We start from the raw sequence: 22,370 nt of genomic DNA on the forward strand, positions 1-22,370 counted from the left end.
CTCTGAGAAAGCAGCCTCTGAAGAGCCATGAATTGGGCACACTCATCTCCTACCCCTTGTCTGTCCCATCAGCAAGGAGACAAGCCTGGGTGCTACAAAGAGCACATTTCAGCCTTGTCTGTGGGCTCATAGCACGGAGAAAAGAGCCTGTCCTTGACAGGCAGCAGGGTCAGTACTGAGAAGTGAGGGCATGGCATGGAAATGCTCAAAGAGAATCCATCTGCCACCCAGGAGTTGGAGACATGCACAGAGGTAGTTAGCAAGAGCCCCTCCAAAGGCAGGCTGTGAAACAGACACAGAAGCAGAAAAGCCCAGAAATACATGGAAAAACAGCACCAGAAGCTATTTACAAGGAAATGCAGAGGAGGACAAAGGACAAAGCAGAGGAGGAAAATCTGGTGCAGAAGAATTCACTGAGCGCTTTGCTTATGAATGGTGAAGGGCAGGGTGTGTCAGCAAATGCCACACATGGCCATCGGCAGCAGTCACTGCAGGAGAAGTCATGATGTTAAAGCTTCAGCAAGGAGAAGAAAACACACACTACTGACTTGAAGGATGAGAAACAGCTTCTGGGGCTCAGGCCAGCACCAAATGCCAAGCAGTGGTACAGATTAAGGAGAAAGCAGAAGGTCAACAGGCAAAGGGGCTGGTGGCAAGCAGGTTGGGTCCCCAGGTGTTCCTCAACATCACACAATAAAGAAACCAAACCTGCAATTAAACAAATCTAAACTAAAACTGTACCCTGGCAGGATGCAAACACCCCTGAGGAGATTTTAAATTACACACAAGATGTTCAGACTCTTTAGTTCCTTCTTTGGCAGCACGTAAGACAACTGGATATGTCACCAAGGGGAAGAGGGGCCCAGAGAAGTGTCACAACACGCTGTATGGCTGGCTGAGAGGCAGCTGCCACGTGGCTCCATGTGCAACGTGAATGACAAGTGCAAGGGCATGGCAAGCCTGGGCAGGGAGGGTGAAGCAATCAGACCTCCATTGGTATTGGGTACAGCAGCTACAACTTTGGTTAAATTGTGTAATTTTGTAATCCAAGTGAGGCCAAGCCTGGGATGAAGTATTCATACAGAAGGAACATAAGCAGGATGAAAATGTGCAACCAGAGCAGGCAACAACTCCAGCCTCCTCGGAGCCAAGCTGCTCAGCCTCTGCTAAAAGATTCTGGTCCTGAATCACCTGAGCAGTCAGCAGGTACCTGCCTGACTACATGGTATACTGAGAGAAAATGTAATGAGTGCAATGCGACAAATGGAGAAATGAGTCTCAAAGCAGAGCCTACAGCCATGGTGCAGTTATCAGGACAGCACACAAGCTGTGCACTTCAACAAACCCAAGCAAGCTACACGGTGAGCTGAACGCAACTCCATCCAAGTGCCCACCACCAATGTTACCTGACCTGGCAAAAGAAAAAAGATATCCCTGGTGTTGGATGCCAGTGATGGGGATTGGCATGAGCTACTCGGCAAGGAAAGCAGCTACCTTGCTGTGCTTTGAGCACCAGCATCAACATACAGATGGCTGAGGCTGTCATTTGGGACCAGAAGAAGCAACGCCGCCAGCAAGACACACTAACAAGACTCTCAGGGATCCGTGTCAGTGCCGATGACATTTAGGGGTAGAGATGAGCAGACAGATTGCTGGAAGCTGTGACAGCTAAAGAGTACAACTGGCTTTGGCAGCCAAAAGCCAGGGAAGCAATTGGACCCGTTTGATAATACCAAGCTGAAACTGTACCTTGCTGCACTGTTCAGTCAGTCACCTTCTGAGGGCAGCCTGAGAGAGGTTCAGCCCAGAGCAAAACTTCTCAAGAAGAAAAAAAAATACTGAAGATCACTGAGTGCCCATTGCAGGCTGCCCCAGAGCACCTCCAGCACTTGCTCCTCAGCAGGGCACATGGAGCAGTAACTTGTTCAGATCGGCCTTGCAAGTCATCCCTGCTGGACTCAGGCCTGACTCATTCCATAATAAGGGTCCCTTTGCCATGCTCCCCACGTCACCTGGAATACCAGGAAAAACAGACCTTTTGGCAGTATTCAGCCTGCTCATCCCCACACCTGAGAGGTGGTGGCCCTGCTGGAGGCAGCGTGGTTTCATCTCTGGCCCTCCGTGCTGCACCATGGGCCAGCCTGGCCACCAGCTGTCCTCCCCTCCTGTCACTTCAGTCCCCAGAGAAGGGTCCTTCTCCTCTCAGCTGTCTGTCACCCTCTGCCAGCACCAGCGGTGCTCAGGACCAGCGGTGCTCACACCATTATGAGCACCTGGGAGAGTTTTAATCGATGGAGAGCCACCACCAGCAGCATGGTCGAGAAATTTCCGCACGCCGCTTGTGCAAGGAGGCTCCCCCTTGTAAGGGCTGAGCCCATCAGCAGGGAGAGGCAGTTGTGGCAGCAGTGGGTGAGGCAGCTGAAGATGATGCCCTGTTCAGGGCAGCTCCCCAGGCAGGCAAGGGCAGTTTTGCTGTGGATATTCCCTGCGGACAGCATGTCTTCGAAGATGGAGGATGAGGTTGTGCGTGTGACTTTGCTCCTCCTTGGAGTTACCTGCTGTGGTTTTCCAGGCCTGTAAGTGGAAAATAAAAAATAAATAAATAAATAAAGTGAAAAAAAATGGGAAAAAAAAAAAAAAAGGAAAGAAAAAGAAAAGGAGCTGCAGTGCACCGCACGCAGACTTCCAAAGCATCTCTGTGCAGCCGCCCGGCTGCTTCCCAGCCGTGCCCGCAGCGGGGAGCTGCGCTGCCGGCCTTCGGGCGCCTCTCGGCTGCCGCGGCGGTGGCGGCTCCTGCTGCTGCTGCTGGGCTGTCAGAAAGCTCGGGGCAGAGCCTGGCCTGACGCTTTGCTGGCTGCGGGAGAGCTCTTGCAGCATCAGCACTGCGTGGCCCAGGATCCTGGAGGGTTGCGAGAGCCTTCAACAAATTCCGGCTTGGCCCCCGGTAAAGCAGAGATGCTCCCGGGCTCTACCAGCGCTGCAGAACTGGTGGCTGGAAGTTGGACCTTTGAAATGTTTTTTTCCATGAAAATTGTTTATTTAGAGCTGATCTCATTACTCTAAAATAAATCTTGTTTTTTGGGGAAAAAAAAAAAGGAATCGCTGAGGGCTGTTTAATGTCAAGGGTTGGATTCTGATCCAGGCTGTGCGTGTATAATTGCACCAGCCTCGGCTGAGTTGCTCCTGCTCCACACCCACGTAATGGAGGCAGTAATCTGTCCCCCCCAGCGCAGCTACCATATGCACTCTGTGCTCGTGCTTTAATGCGATTAGAAGCCCAGGCAAGCCTGCTTTCTTGGGATGCTGTAGCTGAGCTGAAATCACAGGTGGCCACAGCGAAACAAGATCTGAAATGACACTCTCATATTTTTAGCTGAAGTATGCGCTCACAAGCGATGCAGAAAGGACAGATCTGAAGGCTGAACTGCTCCCCTCGCAAAGCAGGTACAGCAGGGCAGCGCTGCCAGGCATCACCCACTGGGGTGGCTCCTCCTGGACAGGGCTTGAACAGGGACACAGTCCTGTGATCACTGAAAATAGATGCGCAGGTTGTAATGGACAGGCAAAATGCAGCCATTGATCCATAGTTCTCAGTACTCTGAAGAGCAGGCAGGATATAGATAAAATTTATTTTTCGTCTGGAAGAAGCATTTGTAAAGCTAAAATTATTATTATTATTATTATTAATAATAATAATAATAATAATAAAAAAAGAATGTTAAAGGCAGCACTTCAATATAATCCTGTGGGCATATTTCATCAACCAAAAGAGAAAATCTTTGTTTTTACAGAAACAACACGTTCAAAAGACATGTATTTTGTGCAAAATCCTGTTTCCTTTTTGCAAAATAAAAGATACTTTACTGGAAGTTTTCAGGCAGCACCAGCACTTTATCCAAAAAGGAAACAAACAGCACATGTGCAGGAAATGCTTGCTTATTTAAATAATTTCATTTCTTTCTTCTTCCTTCTATGCCCTCCAAAGAAGGATGTGCCTGTGGCAGGCTCCGAAGGCCGCAGACGTGCCCTATCGTGCGATGGAAGTAGCCAGGCTTCCTGCCTGCCAGCAGCGCCTCCTCACTGCGGGGTCTTTGGGACGAGGACAGGCTCTGTGCGAAGCAGCACCTCTGGATCTCGTGCCCAGAACCACGCTGGCTCTGCTCTCGCTCACGCTGCCCACCCGGTCTGTGGCTCCCTGCCCACCGGGACACCCGGCTCCTGCCCCGCAGAGCTCTCCCGCACTGTGCCCGGGCTGGTGCCAGCCGGGGGCTCGCTGCGGGTCCGCTCTGCCCCATCACCCAGGTCAGCAGTGGAGATGTGCAACAGCTCCAGCAGCGGGTCCCAGGGAATGCTGCTGGTGGTCAGCTGCTGGCTGTGTGTTTCCTTGCCTCGCCCAGATTTTTGCATCATCTATTAGGTGATATCAGCAATAGTTATGATAAGTTTGCCAGGCTCAACCCAATGCCTCCACCTGCCTGCAGGACAATGCTATGCCCCAGAATTAAAAACTCACCAACAGGACCCAGCCCATGGTAATTAGCTCACCCACACCATGGGAAGATGGATACTTCTTTGGGCAATCACTAACGACCAAAATGAGCCCAGGTTGTCGTCTCTGTGCATCTTGTTTGCTGCATGGAAATGGTCAGTCTGTTAAATCACTGCTCTGGCAGCTCTGAACATCTATAATTCAGTTATCTTCCTTGGGAGCAGTGAAAAATCATCCAGAAGGCAGGTCTTACTCTTTTGTCTTTGCCTGTCTGCATGCACATGCCATCAGCCAGGTCTGCTGTATCCTCCTGGGCCCCACTGGCCGCAGGGGCTCAGCACCACTCAGCATCGTGCTCATTTGGTTTTCTGAATATTTTCTTTAGCTAAAAAACACTCTTTGCTGGTCTCAGACACACTGTGTGGCATTTAGAGTAAACACCTGCAGCTGCCTTTTTTTTTTTTCCCCCCTCCTCTCCTTTTCCTGGTAACATTATGTTCTCCTAGGGAGGAAAAACATTAGCTTGCTGCTTGGGATGATTCAATTACTCAGCAGTAGGTCAGAGAAAAAACAAACACTGGATGCTGCTTCTTGCATCCGCTGAGCAAAAGCCTGGCTGGAGCTCTGATGAACTGGAGTCTCAGGTAACACCTTACTGGGAAGGACCAGTAAGAGCTACTGAGCTACTGAAGTAGTTTGTACCCTTCCTTAACACCTTTTGTTGAAATAAGAGATCAATAAACATCCTGTGGCTGTGCATTAATCTTCTTCAAAACCAGCTGGACTCATTAGTCTTATTACAATGCCTAACTATTTTTCCCCACTGCTTGGAAGGACGTGTGAAGTTCAGCTAACACACACAAATTCCAAGTTTCATAAACAATCGTGACTGCTTTTAAAGAATCGCATTCTCCTGTCACATTCTGGATAAACTAGAGGCGGCTATGGACATCTCCTGTGACGCCCTTCCTGGGGATTAAACCGTCTTCATGTGATTTCCTTCGAAGGAAGGCTGCGTGGCAGGATTTGCTACCCCAGCTTTACACTTTCCCTGGATGTTGGCACACACGAAGCATTGCAAAAGCTGGTGAGAAGTTGTTTTCACAGAAACTTTCACACCAGATGTATCTGTGCTGTCATCACACTATAATAGGAGAGGGAAAGTAAGGAACAGAAATAATGCTCAGGCAATTAGTCAGAGGAGATAAATAATGAAGTAAAAATAACACACTTCTAAGAAGCGTGGCACACATTAACACGTAGTAAGGACAGGGAGCTGAACCATGTCAGAGAATGTGGAATTGATACAACAAAGGATTTAAGCTGCAAAACCGAAGTGACAGCTCAAGCAAGTCCTCTCAGTTATTACCTGGCCACAGAAACGCCCAGACTGCAGCCATGCCAGACTTTCTTCTTTAGCACTTCTGAGGCACCGGCTCTCAGACTCAGTGCCTGGGCATGTCAGGATTGAGAAACCCAGCGTTTCACTCAGATCTGCGAGACAGGCTCAGAAACAACCTCCTGCTTGTGTGCACCGACAGAACGAGCAGGCTGACTGCCCACCTTCCCAACCTGCAGGTACAGCTGCCCGAGTGTGGCCGCCTTTGGGTTTTGGTACCTACAGCATGAGCCAGGAAGCTAAGGGAATCTCCTCGTGTCTTAGCAGAATGACACAGCTGTCATGCTGGGGGTTACTGGAGGCTGCTTACCCTGTCTGGTCCAGCTCCTTGCTCTGAAACCCTTGGTTTCTGCTGGAGGTGCCAAGAGGGAGGTGGACTCGGCAGCACACAGCCAGTGGAGAGGCACAAGCAGGGCACTGTTCTCCTGCTGTCGGCAAGGCATCCCACTGCCACGTTCCCCTGGCTATCTCTGTCCCCCTTGGGACAGGTCTTGGGGATGGAGGATGGATCTCAGTGTCTGCAATGCAAGCCCTTGGTCTTGACTGGGATGTAAGCACACAGAAGGATGTGGTCACCAAAAAGCCCTTTGCTGAGGCGTACATGCAAAGTGCACTTTGGGAATAGTCTGAACAAAATCACTCTCCCCTGAAGTTCCTTCAGAGAAGACGACTTGATTATTCTTGTAAACGTCTGGACTGCTAGAGATAACAACACCCAAAATACCAATCATTGCTGTAGCAGGTCTTCCCATGGTGTAAGGAGCCCAAGCAATGGTGAATCTGTCACAGCTCCCAGTTTTGGCAGTACCAAGCGTAATAATCTGTCCCCGTCCAGAGCTACTGCAAGGTTTCTGGCTGAGTTTTTAAGGTGCCCAAATCAGCATGTTTGCATTGGCATATTTCCAGTGTGGGACCAACAGTGCAGTCCCATAACTGACCTGTGTATGAACTTTTAGGATAAAGTTAAGCTATCTGGGAGCTCCCAGATTGCAGCCACTCCCAGTTCACTATCAGAGCTGGACGTGGGCAGGGGCCAGCCCTCCCCTCCCTTTACTATCGTGCTCTGCATGCACTGGAAAAGTGCATCGATGGGTGCATTGGCCAGAACAAGCTGCAACAGGGGGCAAGTGTGAACAAGTGACCCAAGACCCCAGAGCAATAAGACAGTCCAGGCCGATGCAACCTTAGATGCCTCTTCTAAGACAGACACAAAACACTTGTGTGTGTGTGACAAGGTGACTTTTGGACTGTTTTGCCTGATTTTCTGTGTGGATCAAATTCCCTTCACGTGAACAGAAAACTTTTCAGAAATTTCCATAGGAACTGAATCAGCTTTTTTAAATTTGTCAACAGTAGAAAATACAGAGATCATCAGAAAGATGGTATATTCTATAAAGATCCTAATTTCTACTTCCTTACTTGTAATTTAAAAAAAAAAATGGAGGAAGTGTTTTCTTAGGGAGGTAAACTTCTTGTCAGGATTTCACAAGATTCACAGTACAGAAGCGATAGTTATGTTGAAATTCAACAACTGGTGGCTTATTTCACTGCTGCTACATCTTAAATCAAGTGGGATAAGAACCCAGGCAAAGATACTGCCTGAGAACTGAGATAGCTCCTCCTCTTCAGATACCTGCAGTTTCAAAGCGTGCTCAGTGGGATTTGCAGATACGGGCTATCTAATCACGTTAGTGGACTGGTGCCTATCTGCAAGAACACCGGTTTGTGTTCTTTGCTTTGGACTGAACCTGTGTGGTAGGTCTGGTTCAAGGAAGGTTACTCTATGATAACCTTGGTTTTGTTCCTTACAACTTTTCAGATAGCCGTTGTTTGGGCTGGAGTTTTATCTACTGTGTACCCAGACCAAACAACTGGACATCGAGTCTGGCTTTCAGAAACACGGCAGAAAGGAATTTAGCTCTTAGCAACAGCAAGTCGAAGGTGGAGGAAATGTTGCTTTGCCCACGCAAAAACCAAAATTTTCTTTCTCACTTGGTTTAGGAACAAGATCTGGAACTAAACAGTAACTTTTGGGTCATGAACATGGATTTTCCCAGTCCCACTTGTCCAGGTTAGCCAGTTCTTAAGTTACTCTGACTTCATTGCTGCTTGCAGAGGGACAAGGGGACAACAGGAGCAGAGGGGACGTCCCAGTGCTGTCCCAATTAGTTTTTCTCTCTCCCTCAGCCATGCTGGACCACCTAAGCCAAGCTTTCCATGAGTAGTCACTAACTGCACAGATAGAGAGGGACTTGCCACCAGGACCCATGGTAAGCAGCCTGTGCTGAGGGGTCAGATGTTTGGAGGACGTGTAGGGGTAACGTAGGGAGGACTGATCCATCTCAGATTCAGTTCCTCTTTCTACATTCACAGCAGTGCAGAGCAGGTTTGATTCATACCCATTTCAAGTCACTGCCCATTGCCCCCAGTGCTTTCTGCAACCACACAGCACAGGAAAAGCATTCGATATGAAGGTATCACTTCTCTAAAACTGTACAAGAATACAGAACTAAATATGTGAATCTCAAAAACAAACCAGAACCAAACAAAACAAAAGCCCATGCAGAACCATGGAACCAAACCCACGCAATAGGAAGGTGGTGTGCTGTCACCAGGCTGACTCACACACAAGTTGGCCATGAGACCTGCTCACATGGGGCCCGGAGCAGGATCCTGCACAGAGCTGCAGCCGTTCACTTCACCCGTGTAAGTGGCATTTGCACTGACAATGCCCAAACATGCAAAAGTCCAAAGCCTTGAGCAGCAAGAAATGAGGACTCTTTGGGAAGACCTGGAATATTCTTGGAGGGAAAGCTGATTTTCCGAAAGCTTGTGTTTCAGTGCATGTTCTAGCATTCCTGGATATGTGCAAAATGACAAATGCAGTATTCACAGCTCCTGCCCTGGTTGTCAATAAAAAACACATCCCTTTTATCTGATAGACACTGCCTGTTCCTTAAGCCCTCCTCGAAAGGCTGGTTGTGGTGAATTCATTGGCACACCAAAGACCTGTGATGGGGCAGAATAAGGATTACAAACCTTGCTTAAAAGAGATCTTGGTCTCAGTTGGGGATGCAGACGCTGAACATTGCAGACTGACTGAAGGAATGCAACACTGGCAGGGAAAGCTCATCTAACACTAATAAATCAGCCCCTGCAAGCCAAGCTAACAAGAATTGGAGCCTCTTGACTGCATCTCCTTGGGATTCAAAGGAAGCCATGAAGACACGGTCAGAGCAGGATGATGCAGTCTCCCACAGGGACGTCTCACAGACAGGGTGATCTGGGACGGAGCTGTGCCCACATGGTTCCACTGTGCTGTTTCCGTGTAAAGAGCAAAGAACACACGGCAGCTAGGAAACACAAGTCAGATATAAACCAGAAGATCAAACAGCAATGCCATCTGGTGTGATCAGTGCTTTTCACTCCCCATACACAAACCAGATGCAAAAGACAGAGAAAGAAAAGAACTGCTGCTTCAAAGCAGCAACTTATGATTCAAGAAGGGAAGAAGTCATCCTCACCTCACCTCCTCTCCAATGCCTTGGAAAGGGAGAGTCACACTTGGTTTCTTCTCCTAAAGTGGCTTGAGTGCTCAGCCCACCCAACCTGGGACACTACAGGATGCTAACAGAACCCATAACCTAAGAAAGCACCTTGTTGTCTCAAATCATCACTCTCGCTCCCTTACAAGAACAGCCTGGGTAACTCTCTGGACCTCCATTCATCGCTTTAACAGGGCTGATTTTAGTGGAGCAGTGCCAAATCTGAGGGGCTCCGCCCTTCCACCAAGCAAATACTTCGCAAACAAAACCTGAATGAGCCTCCATCTATTTGACAGATCAGGCACTTACTGTTTAATTATACAGATGAGTAACACCACTGAAAGGGTGCTTTTTCTTTGCGAGTTTGTTACAGGGGAATGAGCATGAATTAGGCTGTAAAACAAAACAACTGTGGTGTAAACAGTGTAATTGCTGTCTTCTCATCTGTGGCAATCAATGATCTGTAAGCCATTTACATGGCTGCCCCAAGCCATTTCACCATCTTGCAGTCTGGGGGCAATAAATAACATCTTTGCAAATGAGAGAGAGAGAGGAAGATGTACTCCAGTGTGGTACCCAGAGAGAGCTGCACTACATCAACGGGGATGTCAGCCATGGAGAAGACAATGTGCGTGCTCTCTTGACACAGAAAAAGGGTGGGCAGGGTGAGGCACGTTTAATAGAGGCAGGCCTTCGTTCTCAAATCCACTTGATAAAGTCACTGGAGGGGATGGCAGAGGGGTTGGAACTAGGTGATCTTTGAGGTCCCTTCAAACCCAAGCCATTCTATGATTCTGTGTTTACCAGAAGTCACAATTTGTGCCAAACTTTCACTTTTTTAGAAGCAAGTCTAATTGATTTCTACTTACATTTAGCAAAACACTCCAGCTTACAAGTATGTCAATTAGGCATGAGCTTGAAGTTAAGCTGAGGCCAATGCCTTCTACTGACTCAGGAACCACAAGGGAACTTAGGCAACTTGCAGGGTCTAGATGAATATTTTGGAAGTGGGGCTGTTTCTTGATGACAGAAAAACAGCTAATGGTATGATTCCCACTGCCCCCACTGTACCGTGTCTCTCCATGGAGCACACAACCGCCTCTTGGAAGCTGAGCCCTATATACATGTCCTATACAACAAGGATTGTGGTTTAGACCCTGATTTCATGACTTGTTGAATCAAGTGGTCTTCTGACACGTTGCTGAAAGTAGCATCCTCTCGCTCTGTCTGGGTGCAGGCATTGCTGGTGCTCAGGTGTCCCCACACCCATACTGCCACGTTGCACTTGTGTTGGGGAAGATGGTCAAAATGAAACTCAACATGCTGAGCAGAGCTGCCCCAGCAGGCCAGAAGCTGAGAAAATGGATGTTTGGTTTTTTTTTCAGTTGTTGCCCTAGGGTTAAGGAACTAGCTTGGTTCTTTCCAAGAGAATGCAGAAATTAAACGGGGCTCTGGCTGGTTTGTCCCATGTCACTCCAGGGCAACAACTCTGACCCTGAGAAGCACTGAGGCAGACCCAAGCTTTTCTCTTACCCAGCTGAATGTCTGAGCTTTTCCATGCAGATCAGTTGTTCTGTGTAGTGTAATGTTGCTGAGAAAGCCAATGCACATTTCTACCCAGGCCAAGGAGAAGAGCCTGTCACACCACCCACATCACAGGCAAGGGTTCAGTCATCCCTGTTCAGGTCTGAGATACCCCATCCTTCATCCTCATCTTCAGAGGAGGAAGAGCTTTAACCCCAGAGAGATGGGACTCACACCCCTTCTCACCAAAGATGTAGGCATGGCCTCCTGCAGCTCTGGCTCAAGGTGTTCTTCCTAAATGACAGCTGGAACTCAACAGAGTAGCTGTAGCCCCCAGCGAGAGGTGCCCTGCATAAGCAACCAGACCACAGGTGCAAAAATAGGAAGTAGAGAGAAAAGAAGCTCTCAGTCTGTGGTCACTGCAGTGCAGACACTTGAGGGGAAGGTATCTGGCTCCAGTACCGCAACCATGATGATGGTTGGGATGTCCCTAGAGACTGAGCTCCTGCAGCCAGAGGGCAGCTGAGGATGCCAGGCTGGACTGGGTGCTGGCAGAATGGCTCTATCCTGTAAGACTGCAAAAATAAATTCGTAAATGAGTAACAAACACAGCACATAGCAGGTTCAATTAGGGAGAGGTCTTTCACTTTCTAAGAGGACATTATTTTAAATACCTGACCTTCTGGCAGAGAGGGGGCTGATTTAGGAGTTCTGTGTACCAGAGTGCCAGAAGGAGACTGACTCCCATCATATGAAGTAGCAGAGGCTTTCATCCACCCCATGGCCCTGGTACCTTGTGAGACCTGCAGCAAAAAAAACAATGTCAACAATTATTTGAGTTTTCTCCTGGAAAGAAATATCTTGATAAATCCCCCAGAGGCCTCTGTGTGAGTGAAGAGCCCAATCTCAGCCAGATTTTATCAGGGAAAAATAAAAGACAGGAATCTCTAGGACACCTCCTCTTGCTATACAAATGGTTGTCCTTTCCAACCACATTTCCATGTGGTAATTGGAACATGTTCTGAGCAATAGCCAAGCTGATGGCACATACCCAGCTGCCCAGCCAGAGTGCTGGAGGGAAACTGTGGAAGGGGAGGTTTGCCTCATCAGTCCCCCAGTTTTGCTTTTTATCCTTCCAGACCTCTGTGAGGAAACTGAATAATTTCATCACCTTGCTTAATAAAAAAAATAAAAAAAGGAGGCAGATGAGGTGATGGGGGTGATGGGTTGGCCTGCAGTTTTATGATGTTCAGGGCTTAAGCCCATCAAGACAAAGTTCAAGAGGAGGCTTGCTCTGCAGAACAAGCCACCAACAACCAGCCACAGTCAAATGGAAAAGAGAACAGATTTCTGCTTGTGGTGCCATGGCCCAGTCATAAAACCACCTCATTCCATCTTCCCCTTGTAACGATGCCTTCTGCTCTGTGGCCACCAGTGTGGTGCCACCAAGAAGGAAGAAGCCTGGCAGGCAATTGCATTGCTCTCCTGGCACGTCTAGCACATTTTAGCAATTTATTTGACAAATGCCAGCAACCATTTTACATCTTCCTGGAAACAATAGTCAGCCACTTGTTCAGACAAAGAGCATCACCCTCTGTGATCTTTACATCAATGCCCAGTGCCTGGTTTGGCAGGGATGTCAAACTGTCCCAGGACCAGTGATGTTTTGAGCAGAATGATCACATACTGCGAATAATCATTTTCATGTCCCATGGAGAAGCTGGCAGAAATCATAACATAACCCAGAGCTTAACAGCCCAGCAAGTCTCAAAGCACTTAGCACAAACAAACAGGCTACCTCTGTTTGATGGAAGGGCATGGGAACAAAGAGGCAGATCTCCAAAGGCATTCAGGCACCTACTGGGCTCTGAAAAACTGTCACACCACCATCCAGGTGCAGAAGTGTGGCCAGATGTTGGGTCTCCTTCTTGCCTCAGTCATTTCCACAGTGTCCACACCACATTAATGCCTTCTACTAGAGGCAGTGTGATAGCACTTCCTCTCTGTGGGGTGAAAACCTTGAAAACCTTCATACACCTCCCTGCTTGTGATCACTATCAGCATTTCCTGTACCCTCTCAGAGAGGTTGCTGGCAATGCTCTGGTTCCCACAGCATCCTGTCCCTCCCATATCACCTGGCCTCTGCTGTGGTGCACAGCTGTGTTGCTTTGCACGATTCCTTGGTCCCTCAGGCTCTGCTGTTCTCTGTTTCTGATTAGAGCCCAAATTGCCTCCCTCCGTGCTGATTTGTAATTCTAAAAGTGGCCGAGATTCACAGCTTCCTCTTTGACTTTTTGGGGGTGTAATCTCATATCTGCAGCAGGGAAACCTAATAAACCTCACCAACCTCAGTGCAATGACACTGCCTTTACCCAGATGTAACTCCTAATAGCGACTGGCCGTTCACTTCATGGGTTTCGGAAACTTCAGCATACATCTCTACTTGCGCTTCCTTTTCTTCATTTGACACAAATTAATCTCTTTTCTATGTCCTGTTCTCACAAAACTGTGGATTTCAGCAAAAAAAAAAAAAAATTAACAGGAAACTTCTTCTCTGCTGGATTCTCTTGCTGCTTGTTCATTTTGGGTCTTTTTTATTTCTCGGAACTGGATAGAAGAAGGCAAAAAGGATTGAGGATCTCACAATCCCATTGCCAAGCTGAAAACAGAAGACCTCCACAGTTCCCCCGGCCTTGGGGTGGCAGCGAGCCCTCCCACGCTGCCTCCCAACCCCAGGGCAGGCCCAGCAGGCTCCATCTGCCCCCTCCCATTCCAAGGGCCTGACTCCTCCGGCATTTCTTCTTACCTCCCACACTACAGGCAACCTGGGCCTTTCCATGCTGTCCTCAGCTGCTCTCAGGAGAAAGGCAAGGCTCTACTTCACCCTCCAAAATGCATATTCCCGAGGCTTGGTGAGCAGCTGGGCTGTGGAGCTCCAGGTAACGCCACCCAGCTGAACGCCTGTGGTCCCCACACTGGCTATGCAGGGCAGGCAGAGCACGTGGAGCCCTGCTGAGCTCAACTAATGGAAAAGCTTTCGCCTTACTGTCTCCTCTGACCATCAGAAGATCCAAAAAAGAAAAAAAAAACCACTCTGAGACCAACTGAGAGCACCATCTCGGAGCACAACCGTGTAAAACGGAGGCGAGGCCTCAACCCAGGAACCTGCCTCAGCGTTACTTCAGCTCCCTGAAGAAGCTGCTTTCCCCACAGTCCTGCCACCAGACCACACGTCATCTGGCCTATGTGGCCAGTGCCCCCCGCTGTCTTCACTGCTCTCTTGACCACTGCTAGATGATAGAAGCTGGCCAGCGTGACCTTGGTATGATGCTGTGCAGCTGGCTGGTCGCTCCCCAAGGCGCCAAGGCAGCCCCTTGCTGGGGAAGGCTCCTGCTGCCTCACTTGAGCAAGGGATCAGGGCAAAGAGCTCCTTTGCACTCAAACGCACAGAGGTTTGTACACAGAGCATCTCTGCAAACCTTCAGCATGAAAGCCAGCATAATGAGCTTTGCGTGGCTATCTCCAGCAGTGGCTATCTGGGAAAAATCAGCTATTTCCCGTCAGAAGGCCGAAGGCAGCTATCGCTGTCCTGCTTGTTATCAAGCTCCATCCATGAAAAGAGACTGGTGTATTTGTGTGTTCATAATGGTTCTAATTTTGATTAGGTAAAATAGAATTGATCTTCCTCCTCTTTCTGTCAGGCCCACAGGAAGCTCAGCTCAGAGCAGGAGCAGTTTTTGCTTCTTTACTTATGAGTAATGCAAGTTTGAACTCAGTTCTCAAAATGCGTGCCTCACCAGCTCGGAGCTGCTTCACTGTAGTTATTCTTAGCCCCCAAGTCACCATGATAAGAAGCTAAATTAAACTGATTTCCAACCAAAAACATATTGAAATGAAAATATTTATCATAACTGCTTCTGGAAATGAGAAAGTGTTCTTCATTTTCAGGGCAAACAACATGATGTTTCTATAAGAAACCACTTCAAGGCTGATGCATTACTGGTCTGGACCTTCTGGAGTGAAAGATGAATGCAAGGTACCCTGCAAGGGACCCTGCCTCCATTCTCCCATCTGGGAGAATCTTTTCATGTTTGATGGAGAATTCACAGCCCAAGTAGGGCAGCTGCACCAGGCACATGGGATCCCAGAGGGCTATCACAGTACAAGACTCCCCATGAGCACGCTGTGTATTCAGGGAGGGAATGGAAAGAAGTCAAATGATAAATCTCATGCCCTGCATGTGAGATGTGACAAATCTGCTGTTCTAACTTGATAGTGTCTCACACAGATGTAAACATATACTGCAGGGTGAGCTTGGTGGAATAGCAGGCTCTTTCCTGGCAGAGCTCTTGGCGCAGGTTGGAGATGTGAGCTGTATGTTCCCCATTCATTTTCAGCTCCATTCATGGTGCTGGAAAACATTGCTCAGCACCTACACATCTCCCCAGATTTTCTTACAAATCTGTCAGATAATGCCATGCCAAAGCTTTTGGGTTTGTCTTTTAAAGACCGTTTTTCTAAAGCTCTTTGCAAGTATTTTAATAAATAAACAAAACCTAAATTTAGTATATACAACAACAACTAAAAAAAAATAAAAAAAAATCTATCTCCCTTTATATCTTATGATACTTATGTCCTTACAGCATCACTTTTGCTACATGAGTGTTCAGGGAGTTCACAGCAATTTTCAGCATTGGCAGGCTCTGGTCTGACCTCCTATGGGATAGACTTTGGGATACAGGTGTGAAGCCAAGAGCATCCAGCACTACTGTGGTTTATAGGGTCTGTGCTGGGCAACCATGATGCACAACAAGGACTGCTCACCCTTAAGATTTGGCAGCCTGAAATGAGACATCTTTAGTGTTTTTTCCAACACCACCAAGAAGCCTTGTTTAGCCAAAACAGGTGCTGGTGCTACTAACCCACCCAAACTGTGGGTGATTTTCAGCATGTATAATTCCTCTGAAACCTGTGTGAGATCTAAATGCAGAAACGTGATGCTGGAAATGCCTTGCCAAGCTTTCCTGCTTGGGCCAGCTTCTGCTACTGGTGAGGCACAGACCAAAGCTTCCTCAGCCTCTGCAGGTGCACATCTCCCTCCTGTTTTCACCAGCTTCAGATCCCCTCTATCCTTTTCCTCTGGACATTCCGGAGAAAGGAAGCACTTGAAATTTTACTAAGAGGAGAAGAGGTGGGCCAGACCTTGACCAGGTAACGACCAGTGCTGCTTTGGCTTTCAGCTGCCAATAAAAGCCAGCTGCAATGAATTATCTTTCATTTTGGGTCTGGCTTTGTGGGGAGAGGACTGATTTGCCCAGCCCTGATGCAATTAACTGCACAAAGCCAGGGCCACAATCATGATCTTCAGTGTTTATCAAAACAGTTGGGTGAAGGGCAAAGCAATATAGTAAAATGAAAGAAGCATGTAGCAGCATAGACAGCAAATAGCAGGGAAATGAGAGCTAGATAGTGACTTGAAGGCTCACCAACAAGCTAGGTATATCCTGCCCAGCCCTAAAACAATTCTTTCAAGCTTTATGACTCAGAGTTTTACCATGAAACACTCCCTTTCTAGTTTCCTCCTGCAGTCAACAGAAGCGCTTACTGCTGACCTGTGGCAATGTGCAATGAGAACTCTTCTCATGCTGGCTCAGCTGCCTGGGCCAACCCTGGGATCGGGAGGTACTAACTTGGGGTAGAAATGTGGCCCGTTCCCCATGCCACCCACCTGGCTGCAGGAGGGGACATGCAAGTCTCCAGGATGCCCAGAGCTCAGGCATGCGTGTGCCTTGAGCCAGGCGCCAGGGTTAAATATGCTGCGTCCTGAGGTGAATAAAAACCCCCGGGGCTACATGCAGCTGCTCCAGGGCTGGAAGGAGGAAAGGGTTTGTTATGAAAGAGGAGGCTGGCACAGCACTAAGCAGTGTGATGGGGAAAGCTGTTGGTCCCTCTTACCTCAACCTACAGCTGGGGTAACCCCAGCTCTGAGCTTCTGCCTCAGCTCCACCATTCAGAGTTTAATCAAATTCAGCTTGGAATTAGTCTTTTCTTCAAGTAGTTTTCTGATGAGTAACCAAGTTACATCAGTGGCTGAGTCATAAAAAGCAAACCTTTGTGCAGCAAGAGCAAGCTATGGAAACTCCCTGTCACATCAGCTTTATGACTGCCGTTTTCAGATGTTTCAGAAAAAACAGCTTCTCTATACCACAATTAGCTCAAAACCTGTCAGTGGAAGTGAATACATGTTTTGAAAATGTTAGCAAGTGATTAAATGGTACCTTAATTGCAAAGAACAGAAGCAGAACTGCATGTGGGAAGGGGGACTGGCTTGCCAGGTCCCATGATACTTAATCCCCTGGGGACACAGCAGATCTAAGTGCACTTGCAGGCTGTTGCAATCTCCCCCTGTAACCTTGGAAAAAATGGAGTTTCAAGGTCGAGCACCAATCTGAAAGTCAGGTTTTAAGAGAAACTTGGCACCCAATTTACCGAGCTCTTTTCAGCCTGGGGGAGAAGATGAGAACACTTACCACAGGACCACGTATGTCCCATATGCAATGTGGGACTCTGTCCTACTTTATCCTACTTTGAAAGGAGTGAACACTTAGGCAATAAGGACATTACATGCTAATCCCAATACTTTTCTAATCCACTTGCATTTTATGGGCTTTCTGAGCCAGAGCTTGTATTGGATCTTCATAATTAATACCCCAATGGACTTTTCTCCCTTGAACTTGTCCAACCACTTTCTCAATCCATTTATTCATCAGTATCTACACCAGAGCAATGAGTTCTGTGGTTTAATGTGAGACTGTGTAAAGAAGTACTTTGATCTGTTTGTTTAAAAATGCATTATTGGAAAAAAATAATTTTAAGACCCCAGGTTCTCATTTGGGGAAAAAAAAAATCTGTATAATTTTGTTCTCTATTCACCTTCTCCATTGCACTCTTGATACAGAAAGCTCTGCCACAGACCTTTTTAGTCATCCTTCCTAATCAGTACAAAGTCTTCTCATGTAGAAACAGTCCTATTCATTTTGCCATTCTTGTTGCCTTTCTCCGTACCCTTTCTACTTCAACTTAATTATTTTCAGCCAGAGAGTTAAGAACTGCATACGCTGCTCTGGGTGTGCAGCTTCCCAGGTGTGAGTGCAAAATGTTTCTAAAGTAGCTTATTATGTTTTCGCTTTTGAGCTTTCTTCCTGTTCGAACAATACCTAACATCTGATTTGCCATTTTCTCTCTTCTGAGCATTGAGTTGACATTTTCATAGGGTTATACGTGATGAGTCTAAGCTCTTCTTTCCGAGTGGCAATAGCTAATTTTAGACCTCACCACTGTGCACGGTTAGGATTGTTTTTTTCCTTAAGTACATGAATTGCATCTGCTATTGTACCATTCAGCCAATAAGCATTACAAGATCCTTCTGTTATTCTCTACTGTCAGTTTTAATTTTTATTATTCTCAGTAAACTGTGTATCATCAGGAAGTGCTGTCACTTCTTTACTCACTCCTCTTCCAGATCATTTATGAATACACTGAAAAGGAACCCAGCATATATATCTATAGCAGTTTATTAGTTCAACAACTGAGAGTTGTGAAAACTTTTTGCTTCTTGTGCTTTAACCAATCATTAATCCATGAAAGTGGTTTCCTTTTATAGATTGTGTGATTGTTCCTTTCATATTTGAACCTTTGACCACTACTTCAATCCTCTGTTATTCTTGTCTACCATTTTTTCCAGGAGAGTTTGAAGCATCCCTGCCTACACTTTCATAGCCCCATCCTGAAAGACTTGGCTGGTGAGTCCTCCAAAAAAACAGTCAATTTATAGAAGCACTACAGTGCCTCAGAGTAAGTGCTGATGGTAGTCAAGTGTTTATGTACTTAAAGGTGATGCAATGTACTGAGTCATATATGTCACCAGCTCTCCTGTTGAAACAGACCTCTGTGCTTGGCCTGAACGTTGAAATATACCAAAACTTTTAAGTTATTAGAGAACTTTTTTGTCATTATGCCATGTGATGTACATAGAAGACAAGTCATTCATGCCAAGCTCTGACAACTACCATTGCAAAAACTCTTGCTTAATGCCAATCAAAGGATTGAATATGATCAAAATGTCCAAGCAAAAAAAAAAATTCATCCAGTGAAACAACTGATGATTTGCAAGAGTCTCACTCCGGTTGTTTTGTTCTCAGTTACATCCAGTTGTTTGAGCAAAGGCTCAGATGTTTACATTACAAACACACTGTGCCTTAAGCCAGCAATTTTCTGTGTTTCCAGTATAGCAACCCAAATTTTCTTTGCATTATAAGCGTAACCACAAAACAAACTGAGCAAACATGTTTTACATCCCTACAGAGCTTTGTTGACAACTTATCAAAAACTAATCTGCAGACCACACTGCCCTATGTACTTAAGCAGATGCTGCTGTTCTGTTGGAACATCTCAGGCATCCAAGGATGGGCTTTGGAAGTTGCATCTTCCCCCTTTTACACAGGGAAAAGAAGTGTAAAAGTTAGTCTCTAAATTTACTGTAGCATAGAGTTCAAGTTACCCGTGAAGACCAAGTTCTTCTTGGACTGCTTGTTTGTTGGTTATAAACAGCACAGGAATTCTGCCAAGGAATTTCCTACAGGGATAGGAAAGACAAGTTTGGAAACAATAAAGAATTTTCCTCTAAAATTATGCCTTTTTTGTTGTTGTTTCATTGCTGCTGGGATTGAAATTGAAACCCTTTTTCCTCAGTGGCTAGGTGGACAGCTTGGTCAGGAGAAGGCAGACACAAAATAAAAATTTCCTTGTGATCAGGATGGTAACAGGAAACAGCCTGACTGTATCTGCACACTGGATCCAACCATAGCCCCTTTTATTTACACCCAGGCATGATGTATGCATGTACAATAGCCAAATTAACAAATATTCCAGGCTATTGTTGCGTACAGATTATGGAGTCAGCCTTTGTTCTGCTGTGTGCACAAGCTTTGAAAGAGAGCCTTTGTAAAGGAAAATGGCCTGCTGTTTGTATCAGTTTCCCTCCCCAAAATGAATTCTGTATTTCTCCCAAAAACACACACTAGGCCTAAGTCTCCTTCTCACAAAGGGGCTCTGTCTATGTGCCTTTACTTAGAACACAGATTTTATTTATCAAAACTGAGCATGAAATTCAGTACCATGTTGATACTTAACATACAGAACATGCTGCTTCCCAGAAAGCTAGGATAGTGGGAATAGTGAGGCCAGGGTTCCTTCTCCTTTAGGAATTGCCATGCCTTCCCCTGCCATGGCGCTTCCAGCCTTCCACTAGCTCAGGCAACCCAGCTAAGTCACTGCTAGCACCAAACTGTCCCTCACAACAGCAACAAAAAAATCCCATGCCTTGCTCAAAACCAGAACAAAGACCTTTGAGGGAAGCAGTAAAACAGCCTTTTGCCAACATTACATTGAAGAATGGATAGTGAGACAGGCCCTGCAGATGGTGGAGGGCTACTTCCACCTATGCTGAGCAGGCTGGAAGAAAGCTCAGAGAAATAAGAGGAGTTGTACTGGGCCACACCAAACTTTCCATCCAACTAGCCCTGCATTTAGCCTCTGCAAGTAGGCAAACCAGATGCCTCACACTTGCTAGTCCTGTCTAAGTACAGCATATAATGATACCCACCCAAAATACCTCTCCAGCCTCCAGCATTTTGCCGCTTAGGGACTTCCAGAACCAAAGGTTGTATCTTAATAGTCCTCAGTCTGTTTTTCTTCTGTGAATTGGTCTTCAATGAGTTTTGACATCGACAACATCCTGCAGCAAGGCGTTTCACTGCTTAATGTTATGTTATGTGAAGAATCACCTCCAGTTGTCACCTGTCTTGAACGTCTCTTCTACTAGTTTTCTCTGAGATTCTGAACTCTTTTGCTTGAGAAGACACTAAATAACTGTATTGTGCTGTGCTGGATCCAGCCCAACGTGTTGAGGCCAACCCTTTGCAAAAATCTTTTCCCAGAAACATAAAACTATTTTTGCCAAATCTGCAGCTCCAGTATTCTGGGGAGTGCAATGCAAAGAGACCAGAGCTGTGTCATTAATGTGGTAACTTGGCTATAATTGGCTGCTGTAACACACATTTTAAGGTAGATGGCCTTTCTCCCTATGGCTGCAGATTGTTCCACTGAAGGACCAACCACCTTCTGTCTCAACATGTATGAAGTACACTATGAATACAGTATGCAAAGGGAGAAAGGGAGCCACCGGTGAACCACAACAAAGACATGAGATGTAGGCTGATCCCGATATGTGATTACTGAGGAACAAGGAGGGAACCATAGGACAGGAGACCTATGGAAAAGCACCCCACCCCATGTGGTAAGAGCAGCTCTCCCAAAATGAGAGGGCAAAAAATGTGTATCACAGCCTTTCTTCATTCCTTCAGGCTACAGAAAGATTTGTAAGTAAAAGGAAAGGAGAATTTAGGACCAAAACCCTTAGTGGTCGCTGAAACTGGCTTCTGCTACTGCAGGCAACCCCCTCATCAATTGCTTTTCATACAGCAATGAAACTCCCTTTTAACTCAGCCTAGGATTTTTGGCCTTTCATCTCCTGACAGAAATATCACTTTTCTGACCATTAAAGAACCTCTTCCCATCTCCAGTGTAAATGTGTTCGTTTCTCATTAACACCCATTTGTTCTCGTGCCAGTGCAGTTCACAGGCTTGAACAGCTGGGGGGATTTTGTTCCTGCATGGCACTGACACCTCTCCTGAAACGCTTTGAGATGATCACATCCCCTCTCAGCCCTCATTTTGTTACACTCTATCAGCCAAGGTCTTTTAATCTCATGCTGTAAAACACCACCGTCATTCCCCTTCTCAGCATTTGTTCCACTTTAAATTCCCCATTCTGGGACTTGTCGAGAATTATCCACAGCATTTCAAAGGACGCTCCTAGCTGAGTTATTAGCAGCGAGAACCTGCACTCCAGCCAGCCAGACACAAAAGCAGAAGGCTTTCCTACCAGAGCAGGAAACATTTCCAAGCTCTGGCAGGCTGATAAATCTTCACGCAGCCTGGCCATGAGGTAGGGGCAGGGACACATCACCTGTACCCACAGCTTGGCTGACAAATGGGCATCCCCTCAGCAAACAAGATATGTGGGTAAGCTGTCTGTGAATGTTCTCTTCTGAGTTTGTAACCAGTCCCTTGTCCAAGGTAAGTGACAAAAAGTGGCTTTGCTGTACCTAAAGGAGCATCAGGCACCCTGCGTAAGGCAGATTTATAGGGCAGCCAGAGCGCTGAATCAGTACAAAATGGTGACCTGCTAGCCCATGCTTTGAGGAGATCAGTGTGCCTGAATACATCAGCACCAGGACTACGGTGCTTTAAAAATCCCATTAATCAGAAAACACGTTCATTAATCCCATAT

General features: G+C 46.8%; 1 long non-coding RNA gene across 4 annotated transcripts; it reads right to left on the minus strand.

Annotated features, from left to right (window-relative positions):
- Positions 1–2,580: 2,580 nt before the first annotated feature.
- Positions 2,581–14,381, minus strand: LOC310900217. Of its 4 annotated transcripts, XR_014584916.1 has the most exons (5): positions 12,756–14,381; positions 11,637–11,760; positions 9,413–11,532; positions 8,928–9,241; positions 2,581–5,633 (listed from the first exon to the last, which is right to left on the minus strand). It is a non-coding gene; the product is annotated as an uncharacterized lncRNA (long non-coding RNA). The 4 variants fall into 4 exon arrangements; XR_014584917.1 differs by lacking the exon at positions 2,581–5,633 and having other exon boundaries at positions 6,438–9,241; positions 13,764–14,381; XR_014584918.1 differs by lacking the exon at positions 2,581–5,633 and having other exon boundaries at positions 6,438–9,241.
- Positions 14,382–22,370: the final 7,989 nt, after the last annotated feature.

The sequence above is a fragment of the Anser anser genome (genome assembly GCF_964211835.1).
Source record: "Anser anser genome assembly, chromosome: 5".
Taxonomy (NCBI): domain Eukaryota; kingdom Metazoa; phylum Chordata; class Aves; order Anseriformes; family Anatidae; genus Anser; species Anser anser.